At 41.5% G+C, this 16,840-nt stretch overlaps 1 protein-coding gene across 4 annotated transcripts in view; it reads right to left on the bottom strand.

Moving 5' to 3' along the window:
• The window catches only part of SLC24A2 (solute carrier family 24 member 2), a 287,097-nt gene that overhangs the window by 67,363 nt on the left and 202,894 nt on the right, over positions 1–16,840 (bottom strand). The window lies entirely within an intron of this gene.

The following is a 16,840-nucleotide window of genomic DNA, read 5'->3' as shown; positions in this document are numbered from 1 at the left end:
GCAAGCTCGTCTTGAGTCAGCTGGTAGAAGCGGTATCTTGGGGAAGAAACGGAAGAGGCGGGGACACACCAGCTCTGTTTTCTTACTTCAGTTATAAAATAGAAACTTTCATTCCTGTTCATCTGAAAATTCCAGATTGTTTGAAGCAACATTGTGAGCAGGTTAAAAATATTTTCCTGGTCATCACAACACTCTCCCAATAAACTTAGAGCAATTAATGAGACTCGAGAGATACTCCTGTGATCCATGGCTCATTAACTTGGTGGGCTGCTAAAAACTTACATATGAATGAACTAATAACTGATGGGTTTTGTGTACAAGATAAAGCTCTAGTTTAAAACACAATAATAAATATTCTTCTCTTTCTAGTATATATTATACACATTCTTTTTCCATGAGACTAAAATTTTACCTAAAGCTTTTTTAACACACTAATACAAAGTTATGTCTTGGGGAGAAAAAAATCACCTCATTTTACGTTTCTGCAAAAGCCTGCCTATTCTGGATTTTGTTAGACCCATGACAAAGGATGCAAGTGCTTCAATAAGAAATTGAATTTTGCATCAAAACAAGAAGGTTTTAAAAAAAATTGACTTCTAGGGACTGCCTTCAGTAAAAAAACATTTTTTTCTGCCATTTTAAGAACAGTAGTCTTATTATATAAGTGACACTGCCAAAGTCTGGGATTTTAAGGTGATCTAAATTCCTTCATAAATATTAAACACATGTTCATGGTGGCTTTACACATAATCTATGCCTTGCGTGTGTGTGGTGTGATGTGTACATATAATCCTGAAGTAAGCTGATGAATTATACCAGCCAACTAATTTTTTTGTAACCTCCACTCTTTCCCTAAGGTAAAGCAGATGCATAAGCAGCTGGCATTCTCTTTATTTGCCAAGGAAACAGAATGTGGGCAGTTCATGTTTGCAAAGTTGGGTCGAAACCATGTTTCTACACAGTGGAGATACACTACTGCATTTTTGTCTTTTGAGATGCTTCCTCTCTGTACACACACACACCGGTCTTCATGGATCAGTCCCAAACTTCCAAACATCTGCTAGTGACAGATGTGACTAAGTTTTTACCTCCTCTCTCAGGGAGCCAGGGATAAACACATACAATCATATTCTTTGATTAATTTATTAAATTAATACCAACATGGTCAAAATTGGATCCAGGGGTGGCTGACAAGACTCACACATTCTTGCTGCTGTGGCAATTCCTAGATTGTTCCTTAGCTACTTCCTTAGATGAGGACTGGGGCAGGGGGACGAGAACTGGACAGGATATACCAAAAAGGAGGCTAAAGGTGTGGAAGAGAAGGAATAAGAACAGTGAAAGGCTGAATGACAACAGGTGATGGAGTGACTTGAAGCACAGTGAAGAAGGTGGGCAAGGAAACAGTATTTGCCCAAGTGAAGAGAACCATGTTTGACGCTTACTTAAAAAAAGGTACACGAGAATGTGAAGGAAATCAGCCTGCTGGAATAGAGTTTTTATCGTTGACCTCAAGGGGATAATGAGACGGTGAACTCGGCACCTCAGTGCTTTCAAATGGTCAGGATGGTCTCCTGGGGCTGATGGGACAGTATCTCCAACAACCACTGCCTCCCTTCCTTGAACCAGGGGCTCAGAAGGTGCAGGAAGAGGGGTGTGACATGCGACTAGGACAGACACGATGCGCATCCATAAGTCAGAGCACATTTGCACCTAGCTAGCGTCCCACAGCCCATGGACACCTCATGGAAAGCGGCCTGAGAGGCATGAATGAAAACTCACCTGCAAGCGGCAATGGGCTCCCGTCAGCACACTCCCCATGGAGAGAGTAGCCATGGCAACTTTAGCACCATTGGATTAGGATTCAAACTGGACCCAATCCAAGCTGAATTTCTTGGGATAGGAGGGAGGAGGCAAGAGGGTGCTGTTTAATACCATTGAATAACTTCCATTATGTCAATTGAGCAAGAGGAAAAGGGATGAATCAGTAGTGAAGATCATCCTGGTTACCACCTGGTGCCTCTTCTTTAAAACATTTCTCTAAGGAAAGCCTAAGAAGAAGTCTGGAACCAGTGGCTGGTGTTTGAGATGAGCCTATGAGTTGATCAGCTACCTAACATGGCCTGATTGCTCATGCCATTTGGGCAGCTGGATCCATGGGCATCCAAGCTCCTGGGTCTCTAGGAGAGTCTGAATCTGTCATTCCTCTTCCCACTTCCTCTCAGGCCTTCCAGCAAGGTCATTCAGTTCAGTTCAGTTCAGTCGCTTAGTCGTGTCCGACTCTCTGCGACCCCATGAATCACAGCACGCCAGGCCTCCCTGTCCATCACCAACTCCCGGAGTTCACTCAAACTCATGTCCACAGAGTCGGTGATGCCATCCAGCCATCTTATTCTCTGTCGTCCCCTTCTCCTCCCGCCCCCAACCTTTCCCAGCATCAGAGTCTTTTCCAGTGAGTCAACTAGTCACATGAGGTGGCCAAAGTATTGGAGTTTCAGCTTTAGCATCAGTCCCTCCAATGAACACCCAGGATTAATCTCCTTCAGAATGGACTGGTTGGATCTCCTTGCAGTCCAAGGGACTCTCAAGAGTCTTCTCCAGCACCACAGTTCAAAAGCATCAATTCTTCGGCAATCAGCTTTCTTCACAGTCCAACTCTCACATCCATACATGACCACGGGAAAAACCATAGCCTTGACTAGACGGACCTTTGTTGTTACCTTGCTTTAAGGTACCTCTGAATTCTTGTCCGTACATCTTGGTTGATAAGTCAAGGAAAAGATCTTCCGTCTCAAAGGATCTGCAACTAAGAACTAGTGGCCCCTAATTTCTTCCTTTCTTAAAAAGGGCATGGACACAGATCTCTCCTTCCAACACTGACCTTCTCAGCTCCACTTTTGGAACCTCTGGCATTCTCAACCCTCTTCTCAACAAATTTCCCCAGACAGGAGCATCACCTTTCAGGCCTCAAAATTCTGATATATAAAACAGAAAGTCAACAGAAAAAATATATGCTAAATTAATTTTGTTAGAATAAAGAGCATAGGTAGAGAAATCAGTGAAAGCAACATTCATTAAGTGTTGGTTGATGGAAAAAATAACTTGTGTGTTTTCTTAAATCAAAGAGCTGCTTTATTTTTGACACAGTTTGTAGATCTAAAATTTAGATTTTAGATTTTCTTAACACAGAGATTAGTTCCTTGGTAAAGTTGTCTAATAGCTATTAAGTAAGTATGCAGATATCAGATTATATCACATCCAGGAAAGGATTATTTTCAGTAGCTAAAAGAAGTTAAGAACACAGGCTTTGAAGCTAGTGTATAGGTTTGAACCCAAGATCTGCCACTTTTTAGCTGTGTGACTTTGAGCAAATTGCTTTGCCTTTCTGAGTCTTGGTGTCCTCAGCTATAAAAGGGCATGCTTGTGTTAATATCTATCTCAGAAAGCTGTGGTGAAGAGTAGGTGAGAGAATAATACCCACTAAGCAATCAATAATGAGCAGCTTCATTATTGCAAGCCTCACCAAGAAGAGTGAAAGAGAACCCCTGGCACATGGAGCAGAACACTTAAGAAGACTTGCTATTTTACACAGGTTTGTTGAAACTAACTCAACAGTATTTGCAGAAGTTTAAAATAGCTATTTGGTGTCCAACAATAAAAGATATTCTGCCATTTGGGCTAGAATTTAAAAGAAACGTCTTCATCAGTCCTGCCCTTTTACTCTCAGATCTGCGAAGAATGTCAAAACATGGACCCTAACCTTGGGAACAGGATGTGAAAAGCAGGCCCTTCATTCATCTGATCACCAGTGTTCCAGCTTGGGACCTATGCACCCTCCCCTGCAACATTTGCCAAGCCTGTCTCTCCAGTTAGGATGTCCATATCTTGGAGACTGAGACTGTACTCCTCTTTGGATCCCTCCCAACTAGAACTGTGCATTTTGTGTATCACATGCGCTCCTCATATTCTTAATCAAAGCATATAAATGCACAGCTCCCAAATAACAGTGCTCTGGTTTGTTGAAATTCCTTGGACTTGCTGAAGTCAGGATGGCAGGCACTGATATTTAAGGCTTCTGGACTGCTGATCCCATAATATCGCTATCAAGGTTAAGGGGGGTAGGGGAGGGGTAGTTTGGGATTAGCAGATGCAAGCCATTATACATAGAATGGATAAACAACAAGGTCCTATGTGTATAGAACAGGGGACTATATTCAATATCCTGTGATAAACCATAGTGGAAAAGAATATGAAAAATAATTTATATATGTGTAACTGAATTATTTTGCTGTACAGTAGAAATTAACACAACATTGTAAATCAACTATACCTCAGTAAAATAAACTAAAAAAATAGAGGGCTTCTGAGTGAGACAGTTAAGATAGCTAATTCAAAGCTTGGTTCTATGACTTATGAGCTGGTGATCTTCTCTGCACCTTAGTCTCTTCTTCAGTAAAATAGGGACAAGAACAATAAATACCTATTCTCAGGAGGGTTTTTGGAGGATCAGATAAGAACACATCTATAAAGCACTTTGTGTAACGTGGCACAGGTATCCTTAATAATTGGTACATCTCTTCCTTTTTTTTTTTGCATTTATTGACTGTTTGTTAGTACTCAAGCAGCTCCGCATGCTCTATTTTAATTAAACCTCACAGTATGATACTTTAGGTTAGATCTTATTGTCACAACTGAGGCATCATTAGGTTTTAATTTAACCAAGTTCCATGATATACTCAAAGCCAACTTTTCTGAAGCAAGGCTTATGTAGTATTAATGACTGCTAGATACTAATTCTCAATTACAAAGGAAAGTTACTTTGGTATTGTTTCAGTGAACAAGATGCCAGAGATTCTGAAAAACTAGTACAAAAATTGCAAATTATATAAGTTTAGGGCCTTTAAGTATAGGAGTAGATAATTTTACGTACTTCAGTAATTTTAAAGATTTTATATTTAAAAGAATGCAATAACATTCATCATCATATCCTTAAGCATTAAAAATAATTTCCATTAGGAAATTCTTTCCATAAAGGCATAAAATATGCAATCAATTTTAGAAAAAATGCCTATGTTAAAGTGAATGTTAAATTTGGTGCTTAAAGCAAAATGTTTCAGACACTTGATAGTTAATCCATTACTTGATTTTTTAAAAAAATTTATTTTAATTGGAGGCTAACTACTTTATAATATTGTAGTGGGTTTTGCCATACACTGACAGGAATCAGCCATGGGTGTACATGTGTTCCCCATCCTGAACCCCCCTCCCACCTCCCTCCGCATCCCATCCCTCAGGGTCATCCCAGTGCACCAGCCCTGAGCACCCTGTCTCATGCATTGAACCTGGGCTGGTGATCTGTTTCACATATGATAATATATATGTCGTCAACAAAGGTCCATCTAGTCAAGGCTATGGTTTTTCCAGTAGTCATGTATTGATATGAGAGTTGAATTATAAAGAAAGCTGAGAACAGAAGAACTGACGCTTTTGAACTGTGGTGTGACTGCAAGGAGATCCAACCAGTCCATCCTAAAGGAGATCAGTCCTGGGTGTACACTGGAAGGACTGATGCTAAAGCTGAAACTCCAATACTTTGGCCACCTCATGTGAAGAGCTCACTCATTTGAAAAGACCCTGATGCTGGGAAAGATTAAGGGTGGGAGGAGAAGGGGATGACAGAGGATGAGATGGATGGATGGCATCACCGACTCAACGGACGTGAGTTTGGGTAGACTCTGGGAGTTGGTGATGGACAGGGAGGCCTGGCGTGCTGTGATTCATGGGGTCACAAAGAGTCGGACATGACTGAGCGACTGAAATGAACTGAACAATGCTATTCTCTCAAATCATCCCACCCTCACCTTCTCCCACAGAGTCCAAAAGATTGTTCTGTACATCTGTGTGTCTCTTTTGCTGTCTCGCATATAGGGTCATCGTTACCATCTTTCTAAATTCCATATACATGTGTTAGTATACTGTATTGGTGTTTTTCTTTCTTACTTATGTCACTCTGTATAATAGGCTCCAGTTTCATCCACCTCATTAGAACTGATTCAAATGTATTCTTTTTAATGGCTGAGTAATATTCCATTGTGTACATGTACCACAGCTTTCTTATCCATTCGTCTGCCGATGGACATCTCTCTTCCTTGTCTGCCAAAGTTCCAACAGGAACCTCTATTTCAGTCCAGCATGAGGTTGTCAAATCTTATCAGGCTCTCATCATCTCTGTGGGTGGGCACCAATGTCAGTGTCAATACTTGAAATGTGCAAGTCAAGGACCCACCACCCTCCTTCCCCAGATGCCTTCCCTTAAACACAAGGAAGAATGTCAAAAGGAAAAATTTCAGTTTAATGGAAGGCTGCCCTGGCTAACTTCCAGAACCACATTTGGCAGTATTAATATTTTAGTCTAAGATGTTTTCTTTTTTTTTTTTTAATTTGTGATTTTCATTATTGAAGTTTTGAAAATCAATAGTATGGGAGTTATGTTATTTGTCATTTCCCATCTACTCCCTACAAACATAACATTTATATTTGTAGATCCATACAATTTTTTAAAGTTTCTTACAGTGCTTGAAACTTTAAAAAATTGTATGGATCTACAAATATAAATGTTATGTTTGTAGGGAGTAGATGGGAAATGACAAATAACATAACTCCCATACTATTGATTCCTCAGCGATCAATGCAAAGAAATAGAGGAAAACAACAGAATAGGAAAAACAAGAGATCTTTTCAAGAAAATTAGAGCTATCAAGGGAAAATTTCATGCAAAGATGGGCTCGATAAAGGACAGAAATGGTATAGACCTAACAGAAGCAGAAGATATTAAGAAGAGGTGGCAAGAATACACAGAAGAACTGTACAAAAAAGATCTTCATGACGAAGATAATCACAATGGCGTGATCACTCACCTGGAACCAGACATCTTGGAATGTGAAGTCAAGTGTGCCTTAGAAAGCATCATTACGAACAAAGCTAGTGGAGGTGATGGAATTCCAATTGAGCTATTTCAAATCCTGAAAGATGATGCTGTGAAAGTGCTGCACTCAATATGCCAGCACATTTGGAAAACTCAGCAGTGGCCACAGGACTGGAAAAGGTCAGTCTTCATTCCAATCCCAAAGAAAGGCAATGCCAAAGAATGCTCAAACTACCGCACAATTGCACTCATCTCACACGCTAGTAAAGTCATGCTCAAAATTCTCCAAGCTAGGCTTTAGCAATATGTGAATCGTGAACTCCCAGATGTTCAAGCAGGTTTTAGAAAAGGCAGAGGCACCAGAGATCAAATTGCCAACATCCGCTGGATCATGCAGAAAGCAAGAGAGTTCCAGAAAAACATCTATTTCTGCTTCATTGACTATGCCAAGGCCTTTGACTGTGTCGATCACAATAAACTGTGGAACATTCTGAAAGAGATGGGAATCCCAGACCACCTGACCTGCCTCTTGAGAAACCTGTATGCAGGTCAGGAAGTAACAGTTAGAACTGGACATGGAACAACAGACTGGTTTCAAATAGGAAAAGGAGTACGTCAAGGCTGTATATTGTCACCCTGCTTATTTAACTTATATGCAGAGTACATCATGAGGAACGCTGGGCTGGAAGAAGCACAAGCTGGAATCAAGATTGCTGGGAGAAATATCAATAACCTCAGATATGCAGATGACACCACCCTTATGGCAGAAAGTGAAGAGGAACTCAAAAGCCTCTTGATGAAAGTGAAAGAGGAGAGTGAAAAGGTTGGCTTGAAGCTCAACATTCAGAAAACGAAGATCATGGCATCTGGTCCCATCACTTCTTGGGAAATAGATGGGGAAACAGTGGAAACAGTGTCAGACTTTATTTTTTTGGGCTCCAAAATCACTGCAGATGCTGATTGAAGCCATGAAATTAAAAGACACTTACTCCTTGGAAGGAAAGTTATGACCAGACTAGACAGCATATTAAAAAGCAGAGACATTACTTTGCCAACCAAGGTCCATCTAGTCAAGGCTATGGTTTTTCCCGTGGTCATGTATGGATGTGAGAGTTGGACTGTGAAGAAAGCTGATTGCCGAAGAATTGATGCTTTTGAACTGTGGTGCTGGAGAAGACTCTTGAGAGTCCCTTGGACTGCAAGGAGATCCAACCAGTCCATTCTAAAGGATATCAATCCTGGGTGTTCATTGGAAGGACTTATGCTAAAGCTGAAACTCCAATACTTTGGCCACCTCATGTGATGATTTGACTCACTGGAAAAGACTCTGATGCTGGGAGCGATTGGGGGTAGGAGGAGATAAGGATGACAGAGAATGAGGTGGCTGGATGGCATCACCGACTCGATGGACATGAGTTTGAGTGAACTCCGGGAGTTGGTGATGGACAGGGAGGCCTGGCGTGCTGTGATTCATGGGGTCGCTAAAAGTCGGACATGACTGAGCGACTGACCTGAACTGAACTGAACTGAATAGTGCTTGATTTGGGTTGACTTTGTTTCTCTTCTCTCCCTGTGTGAAAATTTTTCGTCAAAATCAATATGTATTCTGAGTTACAAGATATTTCTAAGTCAGCTCAATTTAAAGCTTTTTGTTTGATTTTACCTAAAAAAGGGCTGTATGGTCTACCAAAATTAATTGCTTTCCATTAAAAGGCTTTCTTTGGTCATTACTTTATAACAATTGTTCATGTCAAGGCAAGTAATTTTCTTAAGTCAAAAAAAAAAGCCTTATGAGATGGAGGTTAAATGAGGAAACAACCATATTCTCACTTCAGACTCAAGTCAGAATAAAAGGAATATTTTAACCTTCAAATTCAAATTCTCACTCAAAAAAAGCTTTCAGAGCACTGACTCACTGCAGAAGTTCTGCTTAGCAATCTGTGGGGAAACGATGATCGTGTGTTAAACTTCCCTAAGAGCCTCCTAACTGAGTACACAGTTACCTGGGGATAGGATACCCAACATGTGGTAACATCTATGTCATACACAGGTGTAAAGAGAGGTGATTTTGTTCTATGGAGTTCTTCTCGTATTCAGCTCTTGCAAATCTATGCTAACGAGTGCTTCTTTTTCTTCTATGGGATTAAAATCTCTCACTTAGGCTTTTGGAAGCAAGGCAGTAAGTTTGCAAATGAAAATAAAAGGCTGAACTTGTAAGTAACCTTCCCTCAGCTACTGAGTGTCAAGTAGGATTTATGTCCTTACATACATCACTGCCTCTTAGGCATTTATCACCTGATCTTCACACCTTCTGAATCCAGCCCCTTCATGAAAAACTCACTCTTTCTTTTCAAGCTTCCAGCAAACCCAGACGCACTTGCTTTGCTTTGTTCCTGTTTTGGCCTTCCTTACTTTCCACATGTATTTCCTTGTTGATGACAATCTGCTGATGTCATTCTGAGGCCCCAGTCCCTTAGAACTACTGATACTACATTGGTGGCCAAATTAGGGATCAGGAAGATCCCCAGCCTGGAGCACAGTGACATTCTGATAAAGCACCCATGAACCACAGGGGCCAGGTGTGTAGGGGAGGACAGTGGACCGAGGCCAACAATCGGGAGTGGTAGGGACTATGGAAAAGTGGCCAGTGAATGCCTAAAGGGGGGTGACAGCCTCTTAGCTCCCATTCCATGAGGAAAGGCTGGGACAGTGTTGAGAGATCGGATTATTCAAGGGAAGCCAGATATCTGGACTTTTATGTGAAAATTCCTGACTTTTAAATGTTGGAGTGTGTATGTGTGTGTGTTAGTAGCTCAGTTGCGTCTGACTCTTTGCAATCCCATGGACTGTAGCCGGCTAGGCTCCTCTGTCCACAGAATTCTCCAGGCAAGAATACTGGAGTGGGTTGTCATTCCCTTCTCCAGGGGATCTTCCTGACCCTGGTATCGAACCTAGGTCTCTCACATTGCAGGTGGTTTTTTATCATCTGAGCCACCAGGGAAGCACTTTAAATGTTGGTAACCAATTCCAAATTTAAAAAGAGCAAACCACTCTGGGCTTGGTTTAAAATCAGGATGGTGAGCCCAACTTTCTTACAAATATTAGTGAATGAATGAACAAGAGAGACCAACAAGGCTTTTGGAACTGGGAGGGGTCCTTGCTCGGCTACCCTTCTGCAAAAGTCAAAGGCTTTGGTTCCCTTCCTCATCTCCCTTGAGGCTTACCTATCTCCCTTGGTGTAGGTACCACAGTGTGTTATCTCTGACACAGGAGCAGACTACGAGTCTCATCACCTCAGGCTTCTCTTGGACGCTGAGGCTAAGTCCACGTCAGGCCAACAGAAATGCTAGTATGCCACGACTAACACACTCTTTTTTTCTGCACATTCTTGCCATCTAGCTATGCCACCACATGAGTCAACAGAGTAATTTTTAAAAAAATCTTATTTTGGAGAGGAATGAACATTGTCCATTAGGTGTAACTGTTCCCAATTATTTTTCAGGGAAATATCTGGACTGTGAAAAACACAGTGAAAGATTCTGAAAGGTAGGTGAAGATCACACAGGGAGGTGCCATATAATTATATGGGAATTATCATCCTTGAACAGTGAACAATAATGTGTTGGTCATTACTGCGGATCATCCAGATGGTTCATAATGAAACACCCAAGAGAGTCCCCAGACACTCCAACTTCTTATAAATTTGTCACCTAATTTGCAGTCTTGCTCCTCTGCGGTGTTGCTTAGCAATATCAATGGTTACTGATTTCTGTCCTGTGAGGAGCTGACTCAGACCATATTTCACTGTAATTTGCATGCTCTGGATGATCAAACAAGAAAAATGGGACCAGGAAGAGTGGTTCTGTTCCTTCCCTGCTGAGGTAGGTTGGGGAGGGGAAGAGAGCAGGAGAGAACAAGCAGGTTTCTGGAAAGGATTTTTAAAGAAAAGCAATGAGCCACCCAGGCAAGAGAATTAACCCCAAACAGTGTGGTTTAAAAAAAAGATTTCCTGGACATTTATGTGTCCTTTTAATTGTGTAATTAAAAATCTCAACAGTCCTAAGGTAACTTTAAACACTGATACTTTGTCATAATGTTCTTCCTTTTTCCCAAAGGGATGGAGAAAAGCATGCAATGATACAGCATGATAGTCCCATCATTTGTACTGTGGACCCCACAGACTTTGACTTGACAACTAGCTCTGCCACTCACCAGCCACGAGGGCTCGGGCAAGTTAGCTAACCTCTTTGACACACAGCTCTCACACTCATATACGATGGGAACAATAATAGCTGCCTTGTAGGGTTGTGGTAAATATTACAGATACCTAACACATAATGTTCAAGCTGAAACTCCAATACTTTGGCCACCTCATGCGAAGAGTTGACTCATTTGAAAAGACCCTGATGCTGGGAGGGATTGGGGACAGGAGGAGAAGGGGACAACAGAGGATGAGATTTCTGGATGGCATCACCGACTCAATGGACGTGAGTTTGGGTAAACTCCGGGAGCTGGTGATGGACAGGGAGGCCTGGTGTGCTGTGATTCACGGGGTTGCAAAGAGTCAGACATGACTGAGGGACTGAACTGAACACATAATTGGCAAATAATATTCATTATGTATGTGATAGGTATTAATTATTAGGCACTTTAAAGCATTTATTAATTTTCCTTCAACTAAATCAGGGAACTCACATCACAGCATCTTTCTGATCGTCACAAAACCAGAGTGAAGCTGGTATCAGGAGCCCTTATCACCGTGGAGATGAACAAGGAGATCTTATGGCACTCAGCATGATTTCTGGAGTCAAGAGGTGTGGGTTCTAATCCAGAGTTTACTTCTTATTAGCTGCGTGACCTTTGAAAGCCTTAGTTTCCTCATCTGCAAAATGGGGCTAACTCTAGTACTCCCTTACTGCATTGCTCTAAGGGGTTTTCTGTGATGCCGGGAACACTGGAACTTCTCAGTATGTAGGAGCTATCATTCTGTGACTGGGTCAGAGCCCAGTAGTGATGTGGGTTCAGGCTCATTTTTAGTCACAATAAGTGGGCACCCAGGGTTAGAGCCTTGTTCTAACATTCTCTGCACAAGTTTATACTGGAGAAGAAAAAGGTAAAAGGAGAAGAATGACAAAAATAATAACTAGTTATGTCATGCCAAAGGAAGTCTGTAAATGTCATATTCTTTTGTAATGACATCAGATACATGGAGACTGTTGGCACTATTTAAAGAATGTATAACGCAGGGAAAGAGATAATGTAAGTTTTGATTTTTAAAAGGAAAGCTCAAAAGGGATTCCAGCTGTTTGTCAAAGTAGTATTATTCAGTGGTTAAGAAAGTGAATTCTGGGGTCCAACAAACCTCAATTTGAACCTGGCTCTATCTATTATTTCCCTTATGCCCTGGAGCAAATTATTTACTACTGCAACTTTCAGTATTTTTATCAGTAAAATGGTTATCATAGAAGAGGTTATAATATAGTTAAGTTTGTAGTATAATAGACTCATAGGATGATGTTGAAAATTGAACGAGTTAATCTATATAAAATGCTTAGCACAGTGCCTGGCACGTAGTAAGTAATCAAGGTTAGTCATTCCATTTTTCATTATTATTGCCTTCATGGGCATCAATCCAGAATTCTGGCTGAATAGTCAGTATTTTTTCACTTCTCTTACTTTTCAGCTGGAGTTTCCAGGGAGAAAATGACATTGTCAAAGATAGTGAAAGGAATATGGTTTGAAAGCAAAGAATATACAATATTAGATCCCAGCTATGCAACATTTGGAATTTATTTCTTATTAAAAAAAATCTATTTGAGTCTTTCTAATAGCAAGTTTCTAAAACCTGTTCTCGGTAAGTTTTTTGTGTAGGTAGGGGGCTAAGAAGCAAACATGTTCACTCATGACATCTACATCTCTGCACTTTTGCATCTCTGTAAATGAAATGATTATGTTTACAAAATCAGGCAAAAGGTACTTTCTTCTTCAGTTCAGTTCAGTTTAGTCGCTCAGTCGTGTCCGACTCTCCGCGACCCCATGAATCACAGCACGCCAGGCCTCCCTGTCCATCACCAACTCCCGGAGTTCACTCAAACTCATGTCCACAGAGTCGGTGATGCCATCCAGCCATCTCATTCTCTGTCGTCCCCTTTTCCTCCCGCCCCCAACCTTTCCCAGCATCAGAGTCTTTTCCAGTGAGTCAACTCATCGCATGAGGTGACCAAAGTATTGCAGTTTCAGCTTCAGCATCAGTCCTTCCAATGAATACCCATGACTGATCTTCTTAAGTCTGATCAAATTTGGGGTGAGGGGTACACACACATTTATTGCTCAGACTTGAAAGTGGCAAGAGGGTCCATTCTCTTCCCCTATCCTTTTTTAAAGAGGATTTTTTTTGAGTTGACACATACAGATAAGCCCGCTGTTCTCTTTCACAGAAATGTGAGCTTGGTTATATTACACATGACTAAGATCCATAGCCTGGAGAAGGAAACGGTAACCCACTCCAGTATTCTTGCCTGGAGAATCCCATGGATGGAGAAGCCTGGTAGGCTACAGTCCACGGGGTTGCAGAGTCGGACACGACTGAGCGACGGAATGGAACGGAACGGAAGATCCATAGGGTGGGGCTTTAAGTGATGCTGATGCTTCTATAGCCACACCCACAACCCAACCAGTTATGAAAGTGATAGTTGCTCAGTCGTGTCCTACTCTTTGTGACTCCATGGACTATACAGTCCGTGGAATTCTCCAGGCCAGAACACTGGAGTGGGTAGCCTTTCCCTTCTCCAGGGAACCTTCCCAACCCAGGGATCGAACCCAGGTCTCCCACATTGCAGGCAGATTCTCTACCCTCTGAGCCACAGGGGAAGCTCGAGAATACTATCATGAAGCCCTATCAATTCCACCCTGAACAGCCTCAGTTCTGTCCTTTCTGCTGCATTCCTGCTGTCCCTGCTTAGCCAGAAGCCTTGCTGAGGTTACTGCAGTAGTCCTATTTGAACTCTCGTTTCTTACCACCTACTCTTTCTCTTTCTTACCATTGACTGTCTAGTCCTGGCACCTTTCACCTATCTCTCACATTGTTAAAAGGCCTTCAAAACACAAACTGAACATATCTCTCTAAATCCCATGCATCCTGTCTTTTCGTTTTGGAATTTTATGAGATCTTCTAATCTAGTGAATCACTTGGAGGTTCCCTCCTGCAGGTGGCATTCCCGAATGCCCCTCCGTTCCTAGTGTAAGCCACTCCCTCCAGTGTGTCTGTTTCAAGTATACCCTTCTGTGTGTGCTCATCAAAGGCACCTTAACCTACTTGCTTTCTGTCCTTTAGGGCAAGGAATCAACATACTCATTTTGTTAATTGAGCACCCAGCAGAGTTCCTGGCACTCTGTAGGTGTTCAGATGCTGTGGAATTGAATTAAATCTCTATTTAACAGTGCTCTGTTAATCCTCCTTAGCCTGGTTGCCTTTGGTATGGACGCCTATGACTCCTTCCATTTTAGTGTTTTAACTCCACAGTTTCAACTATTCTGTCTTCAATATCTCTGCAGGAAGGAAGTCTGCGAAGGGAAAATGCATGTAGCCTCAACTGTTGGAATTCTCTTCATTGCTTCAGGATAACTTTTGCTCAACTAAAAGCCAGACTGCCAATCAGACCAGTTTCAGGGGGATTTACAACATACAAAAGTGCCATCAGGAGAGTACTCAGCATATAGAAGACAAAATGGCGGCAAGAGCTTGGAAATGGAGATGAAAAAGGAGAAAAAAAAAAACAACCTGACTGGTGTGTGGAATGGATGCTGCATGCTGGCTAGAGAACAATTTGGATGTTCTCCTGAATCTCATCTTGCAGCCTGGCTGGATTCAGAAGAGTCTGCCAGGCAGAGAGAATCAGTGCTAAATTATATCCAGCCGTTGGGTCATCACAGCTGAGTTTCCACCCTCTGATGCACTGAGCATCAAAAAATATCAGAAAAGTGTCCTAGAAGAGGGGAGGAAAAGCAATAAGATGGACAAACAAACTTCAGCTATTCAAGAGGGACAAAAGGGCAAGAGATGAGAGAAGAATGAGAAGGCAAGAAGATTTGGAAACAATGAAATGGAGGGAAAAAGACTGGAAGACAAAGGAAATTAATGCCACTGGAGGGGAAGTAATTCAAACTGCTCTTATAATTTTGTAGTCTGCACTTCAGTTCTGTTCAGGATGTCACTTTATTGAATACTTGGCTCCCTACCACAATAGAAACAATCACCCCAAATTATGAAAAAATTACAGGATCAAAGTACAAAGAATGTTTACGCAATCCTCTAAATTTCATTGATGCAGAAATCCATTTACCATTATTCCTACTTAAATACCATAAAAGAAGATAAGAGTGAATTTAAAATCCAGGATGCAAAGACAACATAGAAGATTAAGACATGTTTCACAAGTAGTCCATTATGCACCTTACATTAAATGGCAAATGCCTGCTGTGAACCAGAGATCTGATGATACAAGAGAAGGCAGGGACTTGCAGAAGGTTATGAGTCCTAACTACATAAACAGTGGCCTAAGGATGTTTCACCAGGATTAAAAAATTAGTACAGTAATTGCTTTTCCAGATTTTTAAAATCAATATATTGGAAAGAGGAATTATTTTTTTTTAGTCTGCCAAAAAGCTGTAAACCCCAGAGGAAGTTGGGAGTTATTGAAAGGAAATGAGTCAAGTACCATGTCACATTGATTTATTCCTCATTGTACAAAGGACAGAAGAACTTGGAAATATAGAATGTATAGTTATTCAACTTCAGGATAACTTTTGCTCAACTAAAATCCAGATTGCCAATAAGATCAGTTTCCATCGTATAGACAGGCATGGCAGGATCTAAAAACTGGTACATGCTGAAGAGACTTCTTTTTAAGTGAAAAAGGAGATAAGATAATTCAATGACTTACTACTGAACCTTTGAAGACTGCCTGAAAAAATGACAGCTGCAAGAAAGAAAGAAGAACTGAAAGCAATTTGGCAATTACAGATGTACCAGGCACTGTTCTGTGAGCTCTGTAAACAGCACTCCATTGGATATCCTCAATAGCCTTAAGAGATAGATGCAAGAGCATCTCTCCTATTTATAGGAAGCTGAGTTACAGAGATGTTAAATAACTCACCCAAGGGCAGACAACTAGTAAGTGGCAGAACTGGGGTTCAAACCAAGGTGGCTGACTCCACGATGTGTCTGCTGAACGACTATACTGTGTTTCCTCTCCCAAGAGCCTAGTGGGAAGATGCCTCCATGAACACGCTCAGCAGGGGAGACAGCCTGTCTAAATGGGCATATTGCAAGATGCTACCTTTAAGCTCCAAGGATCAGCTCCTCACATTCTAATTCTCCCTAGCACAAAGAAGATGGGGAACAGTCCTGAGGTCAAGAAAAGAATTTGTAACCTTTTCTAGATGGTTCATTAGTAAAGAATCTGCCTGCCAGTGCAGGAGATGCAGGTTTGATTCCTGGGTGGGGAAGATCCCCTGGAGGAGAAAATGGCAACCCACTCCAGTATTCTTGCCTGGAAAATCCCATGGACAGAGGAGCCTGACGGACTACAGTCAAGGGGGGTCACAAGAGAGTCATGACTTAGTGACTGAACCACAACAACTAGATAGGAAACTCTGTGTGACCTATTGTACCATGAATGGGAACAGGATGGAAAGGAAATAAACAATCGGGTAAAGTTTTTTCCAGAAATGCCAGAGGAGACTTGTTATCATGAAGAGTTTTCTGGAATTACATGGATTTCACCATGATTTTTAATTTCTGCCAGTGATGGTGGTTCTGGCCTGAAGTCCTTACTCTGTGTGACCTATTGTACCACGAATGGGAACAGGATGCATGGAAAGGAAAATAAACAATCGGGTAAAGTTTTTTCAGAA

This window comes from Moschus berezovskii, chromosome 7 (assembly GCF_049115385.1).
Source record: "Moschus berezovskii isolate FMDL1 chromosome 7, NW_MosBer_1.0, whole genome shotgun sequence".
Taxonomy (NCBI): Eukaryota; Metazoa; Chordata; class Mammalia; order Artiodactyla; family Moschidae; genus Moschus; species Moschus berezovskii.
This window is presented reverse-complemented; position numbering and strand designations above follow the sequence as displayed.